We start from the raw sequence: 15,516 nt of genomic DNA on the forward strand, positions 1-15,516 counted from the left end.
AGAAACAAATTTAAAATTCTAGGGGGGGGGAAATGCCCTGTCTTACCCCTCCTAGGGACGCCCATATATAGATGAACAAAATTCATTATTCTTTTTAAGGGCTTTTATTAAACTAATCAAAATCAATTCTTATTTGTTTTTAACATAGGTTTATCATATTAATTTTCAATAAGTGCGTGTAAGTAAGGAGTAAGCTATGTACTATGATTACAGTTTACAATATAATTGTCGATTTTTCTTTTCAGTTTAAGTTAAAAATATTATTGCAGAAGAAAATATATCTAACTAAAAAATTAGAAATTAAATTATTTTAATTGCATATATACGTAATAATATGTTTATAATAGTATAACGCATGGACATCCTGGAAATTTTTTAAAAAGAGGTCCAAATTTTTTTAACATGTTAAAAGTATAAAAATAAATATTATGTCATTAAAAAAACAACAAACATTTTAATTCATAAACTATTTAAACGGTAAAAGAAATAAGTATAAAATAAGTATAAATTCGAATAAAATTAAACAATGTGTAAGAATGTAATAAAAATTTTAAATTCGATTTATCAATTGGGAGGGACAAACACAAACTCTCTTCTCCCTTGGGTACGCCACTGGCTTAACGGTTATAGTTGTTATCATTATATACTTGACTATATTTGTATACGTGATGGGTATACCTACCCACAATTTTGTTTTTCATACAAATACGAGTATATATGCAAATGTTCCATGTGTTGGTCACAGTTTTAATGACAAACAATTATATTATGGCCACAAATCAAATACTAGACACAAATTTGCCAATTCAAATTATTGACGTAACACGAGTGATTATTTAAACACGTATTGTATTATATATTGAGGCACGGCTAATTAAATGTGATTTAATTTGAACCGATCACTGTGGAAATCCACAGTGGCTAATATACAGAGAATTTATTTTCGGGAGAGCTATAAATTTATCGATGAACAATATCACACATCATTTTTTTTTTTTTTTTTTGTAAAAACAGTTGTGAAAATAATTCTTGAACAAAATCAAACTTAAAGCAGAATCCCTTACACAGCATACGCGAACAAAACCGTCGGTATCGGTGGCGGGACGAAGAGTAGCGAGAGTTGCTATATAATAATATAATATAATCATACACATTATGATTATTATTATATTATACACGTCAACGGTGATCCGCTAAAAACGCTTAAATGTCACACGGGGTGGAAAGAAAGCGAAAAAAATCTATATAAATCTGCCGCCGGATCTAATACAGCGTTTTTCGGATGATTGAGCTCCTCGTCTGCAGCCGCGCACAATATAAATCTGTTGTTTATTGTATGTGTATCTTTATACCGTATTATTGTTATTATTATTATTATTATTATACTATATATATATATATATATATCCCTCCGACCGTGTACATACATAATATGTAATATATATATATATATATAGTCATATGTCGCCGCCGCCGTCAGAGGTTCAACAAAGTGGGTCCTTTGTACATGCGTGACTTTTAGGGGACGTATTAGCGGCATAATATGTTACAATAACACACAGTATATGTATAAATACGACTAGCGGTGAGAAGGAGGTGGAAAGGAGGCGAGAGTGAGGAAGAGGGATCATATATGGGGGGAAAGAGACGGCCGCAGCGCGTTATATGGGCTGACAGGTCTAGTTTGTAGCCAGTGGCGACGGCGGCGGTGGCAGTGGTGATGGTGGTGGTTCGGTCTCTTCCTTTTTTTTTTTGACGATCGCACATGTGGAAAATGATTTTATTGTTATTATTATCATAACTCGGCCGCCGCCGCCGCCGCGGGCAGCAGCTGTTCATCTTCCGCCGTCAGTCGGCCGTACGATGATTTTTCCTCGACGGTTTTTATTTTTTTTATTTTTTGTTTTTTCCCCTCTTCTCTCTCGCAGCACCCAATTATTATTATTAATTCGATTTAATTTGCACACGCGTGATGACACAGCGGAGCAGCGGCGGCGATCACATTGTACACTGCGGGACGAGACGACATATTTCGGTCTATTAGTCTCCATAGTATAATACGGCGTATGACACTACGACGCGCGTATTTGGTTACATTATGTTATTATAATAATATTACACGAACTCCTTTTACATTCTGTGGGAAACTGAAGCGCAAAAAAAAAACCATAAATTTATTATCCTACCTACGTCACAATACAATAAAGTATATGATATAATATTTTACGATTAATCAGGTGGACGTTATATATGTTTTGGACTTGTTTGTTTATTGTGTTCTTCGTGCAATGTCAACATATGCAGTAGTTTCATATAATATGTGATAGTCGGTCATTTACTTACGTAGGTTTAACGACTTTTTTTTTTTTGTGTAAATAGGCTATCCCAAATATTATCAACTGCGCTAAAAGTATAAAAACATATTTAACATAGTACGAATCGTATCGTAAAAATATTGATTTACTCATCTCTTTTTTCTTCAGAATTATCGTATATTATTCATACAGTATACAAATACAAAAACCACAATATTAAAACATTCTTGCCTTTTTTCTTTTAATGTTTCAAAACTATTCACACGCCAATCGATCCCTAACTTTTATGACAAGGATTTTTTCATAAAAAAAATTATATATAAGTATTAGTATTTACTATATTATAGTTGACATTTAGAACTGGAAATTTGCAAGTTTTTGTATGTAAGGTTCTTTTCAAAAATTTATACAATTGTTCACACCTGTCGGTCGTTACCGTTTCTACTCATTTACTCTGCACCCTCCGAAATAACTTCTCCGCCTACTTTACACTTTGGTTAATTTAGTGTTTAACGATTTCTTGCTGTCAAACTTACTAATTTTCTGTTTTATCTTTTACTCTTGATAAAGTTATTCTGAGTTTTACAAGATTTTTAGATTATTTTGTCCAAACTCAATATTTTTCTCTCTGGTAAATTATACAACCCTTTTCTTCACCATTACCCACTAAATACTATTTTAATTTTATTATTTAATTAGTATTCTTAAGTTTTTTTTTCTTAAGATAATAGTAATAATAATATTTTAATTGCTTCAGACCCTAAATCATGCCTTTTAGGAATTTCTACTAAGCTATGTTAGTATCTTTATATACCGTTTAATGACTACTTCTTATAAAATCCTTAGACTATCATATTAACCTAGAAAATAAAATCATGTAGTTCCTATGGAATTTTAAGAATTCTAGTCGCATCAATGTCACTAGTAGGTAGATACTATGAGTAATGACTAAGGCCCGGCGGAACTTGATGCATTTACATCTTTTTTTCTAATGCTCACATTTAATGCATGTCTATACAGAAATTTGATTCATGAAGTATAGAAATTAATGGTACAATTTTTATTTTGCATTTTTTGCAATTTTAGGGAATTTTATGTTTTATGGTCAATTTTTTAGTATTTTTGGTGCATTTTATTCATTTTTGTACTCTTTTTTACAAATATTTGCATTTTTCTTGTTGAAAGTTACATTTTATTGTAATACATACAGTTTCCATTAGCTTGTTTTAAATAAACTGTAGGCAGATATTATTTTAGGCCCGGGACAACTATGTACTTAAAATCGGTTATCGCAGTTAATGATACCGAATAATCGAAATAGTAGTATTTTTTTAATATATAGTTTTATTTAGTTAAATAAAAATAATTTTAATAATATAATATAATAATTTTAATATTTTAATTTTTGTATCAAAACAATACCTATTTATCAATTTTTACATTAAAATATACATTTTTAATATAATTTTTTCGTGTCATTTTTTAATATTTTTATGTCATTTTATGCATTTTTTTTCGTGCATTTTTCATATATTTTTAGATCAACAAGTTCCGGGCCCTAGTAATGACTAATAAGTTTATTATATTTGAGATACCTATATTATTGTTCGCCTAATATTGTAAACAATTTTCCTCTTTATAATCCCTCTTTTATTTCTGATTTCTGTAAGTTGCATAAAAAAATGAAAAAACCAAAATTACTTTACTGTTACTATACCCATAACTTCCTTCGTATATCCACTTATTGATCTATGTGACTATGTGTATTTACCGCTTGCAAAACTCAAACATATTATTATTGACTTTTTTCGATCACGTTTTATTTCTACTGTTATTTTTTCAACTTATTATAATGCGCACTATGTCAATAAGAATTTGTCTATAATCTTCATATCAATGTTTTCAAATGTTCATACTATTCCCTATCTCTTTATAACAACCTTTTCAATTATTTCGCTTTAATCCTTCTATAGTTAAATAACCTAACACATAATTTCAACCAAAGTTCATTATATTATATAATAATATATATTACATATATTAATCATCTGTATCTTGTTTTCAATATGACAAAAATAATATGAAATGTTTATAAATATTCGATAATAGTTTATACCGCTAAAATATTAAATTCATTATTACTGTTAACTTTTAATTTAACAAATTTCTCCCGATTATCCTATTAACTAAATTATACATAATCTAAACATCAAACATACTATACATAATATAAAAATATAATGTCCGTGGGGGCTATATTTTTTTTGTGTGTACTTAGACTCCATGGATACATAATAATCCGCATTTAGGGTGAATGACGCTAAAACCCTTATGGCACCAAACTTCAAAAATGTATTCATAACTATTAGATTAAAAATAGAAGCTTTAGACACATGACACAACGCGTGTACTTTTAAACGACTTATACACATTTTTGTATAGAAGAAAATTAATATTTAGGTAACATAAAATCGTTATTCTTAAAATTTAAAGCATTGTAGTTTTAATATATTATACAAAAATATTTATTAAATTCAAAATAAATCTAAATTAAAATATGTAAAACTAAAACCGATTTTGTTAAAAGCTACACAAACATCACTTTTTTCAAAACATTTTCCATTTTTTCATCTTAAATATGTAATAGATAAGTGCATCTACAGATGTACTTATAAAAAAAAATAATAATATTTTTACAACTAATACCTACATTAGTGGAGTAGTATTACCATAAGGGTCTTTACATCCGGCCATCCAATGTATGCAACTTCACACTAAATTTACATATTGTTTTTAATTTTACGAATTGGAAATTATCATAATTATTTATTTATTTTTAATAAAAATAAAAATACCTAAACTGATTTTTTTGCTAAAATATTACTACTTTAATCCAATGATAAAAATATAGCACAAAACCACACTGGTAGGTAGGTATGTATATACAGTCAAATTAGGCATATGTGTTCTTAAAATCTTAACAAATATAATAATATATACAATAAGTACATAATAATAAATAAATAATAACTCATCGGATTTTATATTAAGTAAATTTAAAATACGAAAAAAATATTTTATTTGTTTTATTAACATATGATATTATACTAACTTTAATGTAAATAAAATAAAGTCTTTACAATAAATCTAGCCTTTATAAACTAAACTTTAAATTTTAAAAAAATGTCCAAATACGTTCGTCTTATTTTAGATATAATAATATATGCCATATATTCTTATAATATAATCCTTAAATCCTCGCAAATCCTAACTATAATTGTAATACTTCAACAAATGCACATAATATGCTTATATATATAATAATACATGTGTATATACACATTCATTATTGCACACATCAAGCCGTCAGCTGGTATTCACAATGCATTTGAAAAATGACAATTAATCATGCTATTTTATTCCCTGCCATGGATTAAATATTGAATTGCTTTGCAGAATAAAAAAAAATACATTCTTTTATAAATTAAGTAAACATTTGAGTGTATTATACGAACTGACTTAATACTCATTACTTTATATTTTATGATAAATACATGTATTATATAAACATATATATATTCTATATAATATTATCATAATACTCAGATAAATTAAAATACGTGTATTGTATATTATTGCTAATTTTATTATCATGGCCACAAACCCACTTTTTTACAGTACAGTTTCAATCGGTTTGTCGTCTAACCACAAAAACGAGCGACAAAGCTGTTATACCTATATATGTGCATAGTGCATATAATATTATTGTATGCAACAATGCAACATATTAATATATTATATAATATATATATATATATATATATATGGTTGTTTCCCATATTATTCTTGTATTAAACTTGTTGACTTTAATTTTCGTTATTGTTGACACGAAAATAAATCAATTGAACAATTGTATAATATAACGTAATCGGCATGTGTTATTACTTATAATTTAAATACAGTACATAAAGTCATATGGTCATTAAAAATAAGCTCAAGAGGATTGGAAACCTAGGGGCGGCCCTGAAAATGGAAGTTTACGGAGAGATATTCGCATTTGTTCTTTATCTTGTCGACGATATTATTGAGCATACTTTATTCAAAACACTTTACACCTATAGGTATAATGAAGATATAACGATCGCTGCTCACAATGATGTATCATATGTCTTTGTCTTTAGAGAATTTTCACGTGATCAATCGTTTTGTTAATATATATATATATATATATATATATTGAGTAATACATAAATGTACGCGAGCTTTACCATATTTTTATCACAGTCGTTTCAGTCGAACGGTGAAACGAGAAATCGATGGCCGTTAAAACTTAATAATGACAACGAGAATATACGCTCAAAACATACATCGAAGCAACATGCAAAACGTTATAGATTTTTGCATTGTAAAATATATTGTACACAAGAAAAATGTGCGCAAGGCGCTAAAATATAAAAATGAACAATGCTGTGATCGCGTGCGATACATATATTATACAAATGGTGTATTAAACAAATCGAAGGCATGCGTTAAAAAAAATAAATCGAAAAATGATGTTTAACAAGTGTTTTATCATTGATAAATTATGTGATGGTAGGCGTGTGCTATGCAGTATTCATTATATTACAAAAAACACACGCCCACAATTTACTCCCCTTCGGTGTACGAAAAAATGAAAATATATACATATACTATATGATTGTTTTAAATTACCAACTGCTATGCCTATATGTGTTAGCTAGGAGGTGTATAATGTTTACAAACAAAATCGCGCAGTAAAAAATCGATATACATAATATTATATTATTATAAAAACGTCTATTCGTATATACTTATTTTGTATAGCGAAATCTTAAAAATACTACAATTTTCATTAAGCTTTTGTATTTTTATTAAAAATGAAACGAGTAATTCTTCTTTAAAAAAATATGATTTCAAATAATATTTATAGGATGATTCACCAACTATGCTCATCACCACTTTTCTTTTAAAAATCAAACTATTCAAATTCTGATTTAATTTTTTATTTAACTTATAGACCATATTTTTATACTCGTAAATTTAAATGTTTACACAATTTAAGGAATATTTAATCGTATAATAATATTAACATACTAAACATAAACATTTTCCATTCAAAACCATCTTTTTTTACTGTAAATTATTACTTATTTAGATGACGCATTAAAATTCGAACAAGTAGTTTCTGAGTTATTAAACTTTATGTACTAAGAATAAAAGTCTTGAATAATGATTTCACATAAAATATTTAGTATGATATATATAATATTTAGTATAGTATAGGTTATATATTTATTATTATTATTTTAATACCATTGCATGAGCCTCATATTCTCCAAATCTATTATTATAGACTATTATCCTTTGTACAGGGTTTAATAATAATCTAAAAACTCTTCTTTTAAATCTAAATTTAGATAACTATATATGCATCAAATTTTTTAAAAAAAAATAATTGTATTAACAGTTAACAATATTAGAAAGAAGATTGATCTTTATTTGAAAAAAAAAATTTTAAAGTTTATATTTCCACAGGAAAAACTCCCAAAACAGCATAAAAATCAAAAATGTCCTTATATGCACTTAAAATTTCTCAAAAACAGGTTTTAAATTAATACATTATTAGTGAAATAAAATGAGTAAATTACTCTGTTTACATCTTACACACATTACAAATGTTTATGTTGACATATTTTTTAAATGTAATACCAATATAATATAGTATATTATTTAAGTATTATAACCACAGTCCACAATTTCGATTATGTTTAACTAAAATTGATTATAATATTTATCAAGTAACACACAATTCCATAAGTTGACACTCATATTTGTCAAAATATTACACATACTTTTATCACAACCTCGTTATTTCGTATAATATATATTATTATTTATATCATATACGTAGTATACTAGTATATAATAATAATAATGATTCCTGCAAAACGGATACAATTTGTTCGTCCACATTAAATTAGGTACATAATAAAAACGGCAATTGCCTCTGTATGGGTTTATACGGAGCGTTTAATACAGCACTACTGTGATCAGATACGGTCGTAAATATTACACAAAACTAAAATCAACAGCCTATACACAGACGAGAGGTCCGCCATTTTTTGAACTTGGGGCGCCGATTCTCCCCTACAATATAGCCGTATTTCAATTTCCAACGAAATCCGGGTGGCTCATGGTGGTTACTGTCCCTTAAGACTTGTTCGACATTGTCTACGAAATTATTTCGAGGGTAGAAAAGTGTAGAGAGAATTAAACTGTAGGGGATAAAGTGCACCCTGATTAAAGTCGATGAATACAACGTATATATGTATGGGGCCTTCTTATCGAATACGTTTAGTAATTTTTTTTATTTATTATTACATTTTTTTTTTTTTTTTTACTAAATGCCTTGTTGAAATTGTTTCGAGCCATAATAAGGTCAATAAAAACAAGATTTTTCCATGCGAATGACTTAGAAATCGAAATCAGTTGTGATTCAACTGTAGGAAGGTACACATACCTATGCATATGTGTCGAAATCCATTGAACAGGAATAATCGACACTATATTGCCGTACACCCGTCAGTGAAAAATTAAATTTCTAAACGAATAAATCGTCTTGAAAGGTATTGGTGACATACATGGGACATATTACCGCTGTTATTATTGGTATTATAGCAACACGTGAAGTGTGTTTACGATTATTTCTATACAAGACCTTCCATGAATGAGAATGAAACCATGAATGGAATTTATTTCCTTTCTATTATATTTGCGTAAAGATTATGGGATTTCATTGACGTCAATTCAACGTTCCTCTGAGTAAAGTTCTCTAAACAGTCAAGTTTTTTAAACGATAACTGATAATATAAGGTTCAGAAATATAGTAAATACTAATACATTAAAAAGACAAATCTACGCCTTGGTTTTGAAAATCAATATAAGTTTGTAAACATTGTGACATAATACTATAAGTATGCTATTACCTATACGCACGTAGGTACGTAGGATGTTATAATTATTGTGGTCCTTGCAGAGTTCTTCTCAGACTTGTGTGCAGAATTTAATCATTGAGGGGGTTATGAAAAATGTCGTATCATAAAAAATATATTTATATTATTTTTTAAGTACCTACATTAAAAGTGTTCATTTACTGTAAAAAAATTTTCAATCATAATTAAAGAGTCTTGAAGAAGTAAGTTTCATTTTAATGCAATAAAATCAATAGTCGTTTTAATGACCTAAATCCAAAAATTGCAATGGAGGTGAACCCCACAAACCCCATTCCATCGTGCACTGGACTGGTTCTTCGAACATACTACATCTGCAGAAAATGATTTATCCGAATTTACTCTAAAACAATAATTATTAGGTAATCATTTATACAACATTTAAAATACTAAGGAAGTCAGACAACTATATGTAGAAGATTTCGAGTGTATTGGCGTTATTATATGAGTATAGCAGTAATTAATATATTAAATATGGATTCAATAGTAAATTTTTGGCAGTGTATTTTTTGTAATTTTTAAATACTTTAAAATAAACTTATGAAGATCCCAATAATTTTTCAAGTCTTGGCTATAACAATTGTAAATTATGAATTTTTAACTACAAAACAATTTACAAATTTTATCAAAATTTTAAATTTAAAAGACCAAAAAAAATTGCAGATATATATTTTTGATATTCTATATAACTGCTGCAGCATAAAAGTAAATCTTTTATTAAATTTTCGAGTAATTTGAACTAGCACAACAATTTTTATTAAAATTTATAGAAAAAAAAATCAAAAATTTCAAATCCCCCCCCCCCCCATATGTAGCACAAAAATAAATAAAATATTTCATACCTTGAAAATTTTAATACACAGTGTAGAAAAAATTAAAGTCTCTATATGGTTATTCATTTATAATTTTATGAACAACAATAACAAAAAGAAAAAATCAATTTTATTGAAAACTAATTTTGAATAATTATTAACGTTTTCATAGGTTTTTTCTATTATCTTGAAAATATTGGTAAATTTTAAATTATACAACTTCAAAAACCACCTACAAAATTGAGAATCAAAACATTTTTACTACTCTTAAAGGTGATAAAATACATAAAAACAAATTCATTGTTCCAATAAAAATTTAAAATTTAAAAAAATAATACATAGATGTGATAAATGTTTGTGTACAAATTAAAATTCATAAGAACAAAATTAATTATAATATTTATACTATTAATTCATAACATAAAATTTAAAGGATGCATAAATATATAGTTCAATAATTTAATTTGATAAAAATGTTATTACAATATTTAATGCTGCCATTTGATAAATAATATGAATAAATTATATAAATTATTTATAAATAATATAAAAAATATTTACACATTATATTTATGCGTTCGAATAGATATTTCATCCTTTAATTCTCATTTAGCTTAAAACGACAATAAATAATAGGTAAATACAATTTCTGATTAATATGCATAATTTATTTGTCATGACCTTCGTCAGAATGTATGTCCCCTTTTTTAGTAATTTATTATAATTTTATAACAAATATAACAATGATATGTGCAGTGCACGTTTGTACTTTTTTTATATATGTATTATAAATATACAATCCAAATAATCCTTCGAATACTAATTGGTCTTTAGTCATTAACATATATATTAATACAAATATTATATTAAATACTTAGGTAAACAATATTATTACCTACTTTAGAGTCGATAAAAATTATGGAACTAAATCAACGTAACTTTCGGCTGAAATCTATAGATATTTACGGTTATATGACATATGGCTTGCGATTTTTTCTGAAGTATGGGAAAGAATAGATTTTAACACAATGAAATTTGCAACAACAAAAAAATCTACCTTTTCAATTTACAATAATAATTTATTAGTATTTATACTTTTGGTTACGATTGAAATTCTGTTATTTCAAATTTTAAATTGTAATTATTTGCAGTTTATAGTCTTCTACTTATTATTGATTTACAAACTGTAGATCTATAGATATTTTTTTTTTTTTTTACTTAGAGTTAATATAACCTATGCACAATCCATACATATAATTCTTTGATAATCTCGTTTAATGTTTTTAAAACTATTATAGATTATTTTGTTCCAGTTTTTATGTATACAATCAATATACATACATATTTTAAATCTTAACACTATTACAAATCATGTATTTCCATCAGATTGAAAAAAAATTGAAAAACAACTATAAAACACTCCAGTTCTCACAAATAAATACCTACGTATATTTTTTAAATGTAAACACTGACTTAAATCTACTAAAATATTTATTTGTATACACGTACCTACTATAAAATAATTTTTAAAAGTATGAAATTTTATTGTTAATTAAATAATTTAAATTTATGATCAAACATTTATAATTTTATATAAGATACCTAAATGCCTGAATAACTAATAAATATACCAAAATATGAATTAAACACATATTATTCTATAAATACAAGGTATACCGATATTGCAGTTACATATATTTATTAATTTATTGTAATAACGAATGTATTCATAAAAATGTATAAAAACGTTATACTTTGATACTAAGTTCTCATCAACATATCAACTTATTAATTCTCGAATCAGTATTTATTACAAAAAATAAATGTATATCACTGTTATATAGTTGATTTTGACAAATATCCGCGCATTGTAGTCTGTAATTGTCATCTACAAAACCATTCATTTTATTCTAACGATTATTAAATTAACTTGATGTTATTGTTAAACTTAACACACATTTGAAATTTGAAATTACAATAGTGTATGTATGATTAATACAAAAAAAAAAAGTAATATATTATGTAATATAATTTAAAAAAAAAAAAAATCAAAATGTAAATCAGTGTGATGGGTATTATGCACTGGTCGGAAATTTATGTCCGTACATTTCACCCAGAAGTCAATACGTCATGAAATGTCACATCTGGACATTTGTTATCGTTTTGAGTTATTTACATAAAATAATGGATAAAACGTTTAAATTCATTTTTTTTTAATTTGTGTGTGTATTTGTTTTATTTATAATTTTATGGTGTAGTAACCAAAAAGCTAAAAATTATACAAATGTTATCCTGTTTGCAATTCATTGATTTCAATATAAAATCAAAAATAAAATATTAAATGGTAAGTTTATTTATAATCAAATAATAACATTTTGTTTTACTATATAGAATACAACAATAAATAAATAAAAGTACAAAGATAAATTATTATTTATTACTAGGTATATACTAATGTGATAAATAAGCTGTTTTATGGGTGCTATAAGAATGCTGTCTCTTGTAAATACCTTAGTTGGTATACCTAAAATTTAATGATTGTATTTGTTTTTCTCAAAATTGATATACGTATTTTTAATATAAAATTAAAATTATACTTTAACTCGTTTAATTATAAGTAAAAATCATTACCTTTAATTTACTTGAACTTTTATAAATTTTAGGTGATGCCGAATTCGCAAAAATTCATGCAACGTATAATTTTAGAACACCTTTTATATCTTTGTGACCGTCGCTTGCCAATATTTGAACAAAATATTAAACTCAATTATCGTATCATTGTCCATTTGTACCAACTTTTGTAATTAAAAAGACATTTCATCCGCATGTGCAATAATCTTTGTCTTCCAAACTTAGACACATATTTTAATTAGTACCTAAAATTATTTTGCGTTAAACAAAAACAATTTTATATTATTAGCTTTAATTTTAGAGTGAATTAACAGATCATTAAACTAAATAGCAAGTACATAATTAACAATAATAATGTGTTAAATATATTAATACGTTGATTTTCCAATACTGTAGTTTTTAAGCGAGTTATGACTTATGAGTATATAATATATTATAAATAATAATATAATATTACAGTATATAATTGTCTATCCATGGTATTATTTTAAAAATATTTTATTCTTTTAAAGTTGTTTATAGGCATGAGAAATTTTTGGTTTTTAATTTTTTTTTTTTTTCTAGAAATGCCGATTAAAAATTATTCTCTGGGTCGAAATTTTTGAAAATGTACTACAAAATCTCACAAAAATTGTTCTTATATTTTTAGAAAAATTATAAAAATACATAGGCACTATTCTTATTTTTATATATACATACATTTTAAATTCAGATTTTTACAAAATTCTTCAAAATTATATATATTTACTAGGTAACTGTATAAATAATTGTAGTGAAAATTTTCAATTTTTATAGCTTATATATGAAAGTTTAGTACAATGGTCCTCATAAGTAGATCATTTTGAAATCATAAAATTTAAAACTTATACAAACATAATAATTTTATTTATGTATACGTATTGTAGTTCAAATTTGGATAAAATTACGAATTTTAATGATGAATGACGATGCTGATTATTTTTTTATGATTCAAAAACATTATTCGTGATAACTATTAACTTTAATGTTTATTATGAATTTTACTGTACGTAATGAAATTATCAAAATATGTAGATTAATTTTAATGTATTATACATATTTTTATTTTGATATTTTATTACAGGCTGTTTTGACCTATATTTGAATAATATATACTAGCAGTACATATAAGTAATTATACGAAAGCAAGTAGATTTACCTACCATTAGGATGGGCTGATAATTATTGTTCTATAGTGGGAAAGCTTAACTAGAATACCTCACAAGTTCGGTATGTTGATGCTGTGATGACCCTTGTGAGTGTTTTTGACTTTCGCAGTTTCGCAACAACCTTTTTAATACCTAGTTGCATTTTACGTACCAAATACTTTCACAGAACATAACTGAGAACATTTTTAAATTTTACTAAAATTTCTGCGAGGGCAATAGCAGCTCCTCAGCCATTATCTGACAACGTCATACCAACGAACATTTTTTTAAACAACTATCGAAATTATCGAATTATAAGAGTCAAGTATCTGACGAATGTATAAACAATATATATTATATATTTGTGTATTATTTAGTTAAATTTTAAATGTATATAAGTATATTAGATATGACTTGTACACCACCTACAGTTACGTGGGGTAGTGGCCGGTGACTATTTCGCATCAAACAGTGAATTGACGGAAATAAAATACGACTCGTTTAAGCGTTGGTATTTGCACAATTATGTGCATATTGAGGGGGAGTGATCGGCTGGTTACTGTACATTATATACTATTATATAAATTATTATTGTTGTTGTTAAGATTATTAATAATAATAATATAATGTACAAGCATACAGCACGCGGCGAAATGACCGTTTTTGGGTCGGCGCGTTGAATGGACTGCAAAGAAGACGGAGGCGGCGGCAACACCGATAAGTATGAATGGGACGGTATACATTATGTGTTCCTCGCTATATTCATAGTATTTTTTTATTATATTAAACGAAACGGTCACTAAATAATACATTTATATATACATATACATATTATATTATATGGGTGACAGAAAAATTTCACCCGAACAATTAGAGCTCGCGACAAATAACCTCCTGCATGCTCTTTTTATATGCATGCACAGCCGCCACTGTACTGGACCGTCATCGTACAATGTAATATATATCATTATATAGGTATGTATACGCACGCGCAGTGAATCGGATCGTAAAAATATATAATAATAATAATATATGTACAACAATATAATGCAATATCCGCGCGTTATATATTATTATAACATATAAAGTGTAAAGGTAGATATGTATAATACACCTAAATCGAACAATACACAAATTGCATATCGTATAATATGCGTTTTATATATTATGTTATATTTAAGTTGTATTATACGGAATATCCATCGTGCAGCGTAGGTATCCACCTACCATAAATATATATAATATGTTATTATTATTATTATTATTATTATTATTATTATTATTAGTATATACTATATCCTCTACAAGTTACGACCCATCACTCTAATATAACCTAACCTCAGCAGAAAATAACGCTCTTAAAATATAACATCGATTCGTAATTTAATGAGATAATATAAACAAGTCTTCTATTAGCTAAAGAATAGAGATTAAAACGCACTAAGTCATAAACGACATAAACTCATAATTAAGTATTATAATTTAGTAGTTTAAAACCCACAAAACTAAAAAAAATTTGCGTCAAACGCACGATTAATCTGTTTAGACTGCTGACTGTCAG

Source organism: Melanaphis sacchari, unplaced genomic scaffold (genome assembly GCF_002803265.2).
Source record: "Melanaphis sacchari strain LSU unplaced genomic scaffold, SCAv2.0 Contig4_pilon_pilon, whole genome shotgun sequence".
Lineage (NCBI taxonomy): Eukaryota > Metazoa > Arthropoda > Insecta > Hemiptera > Aphididae > Melanaphis > Melanaphis sacchari.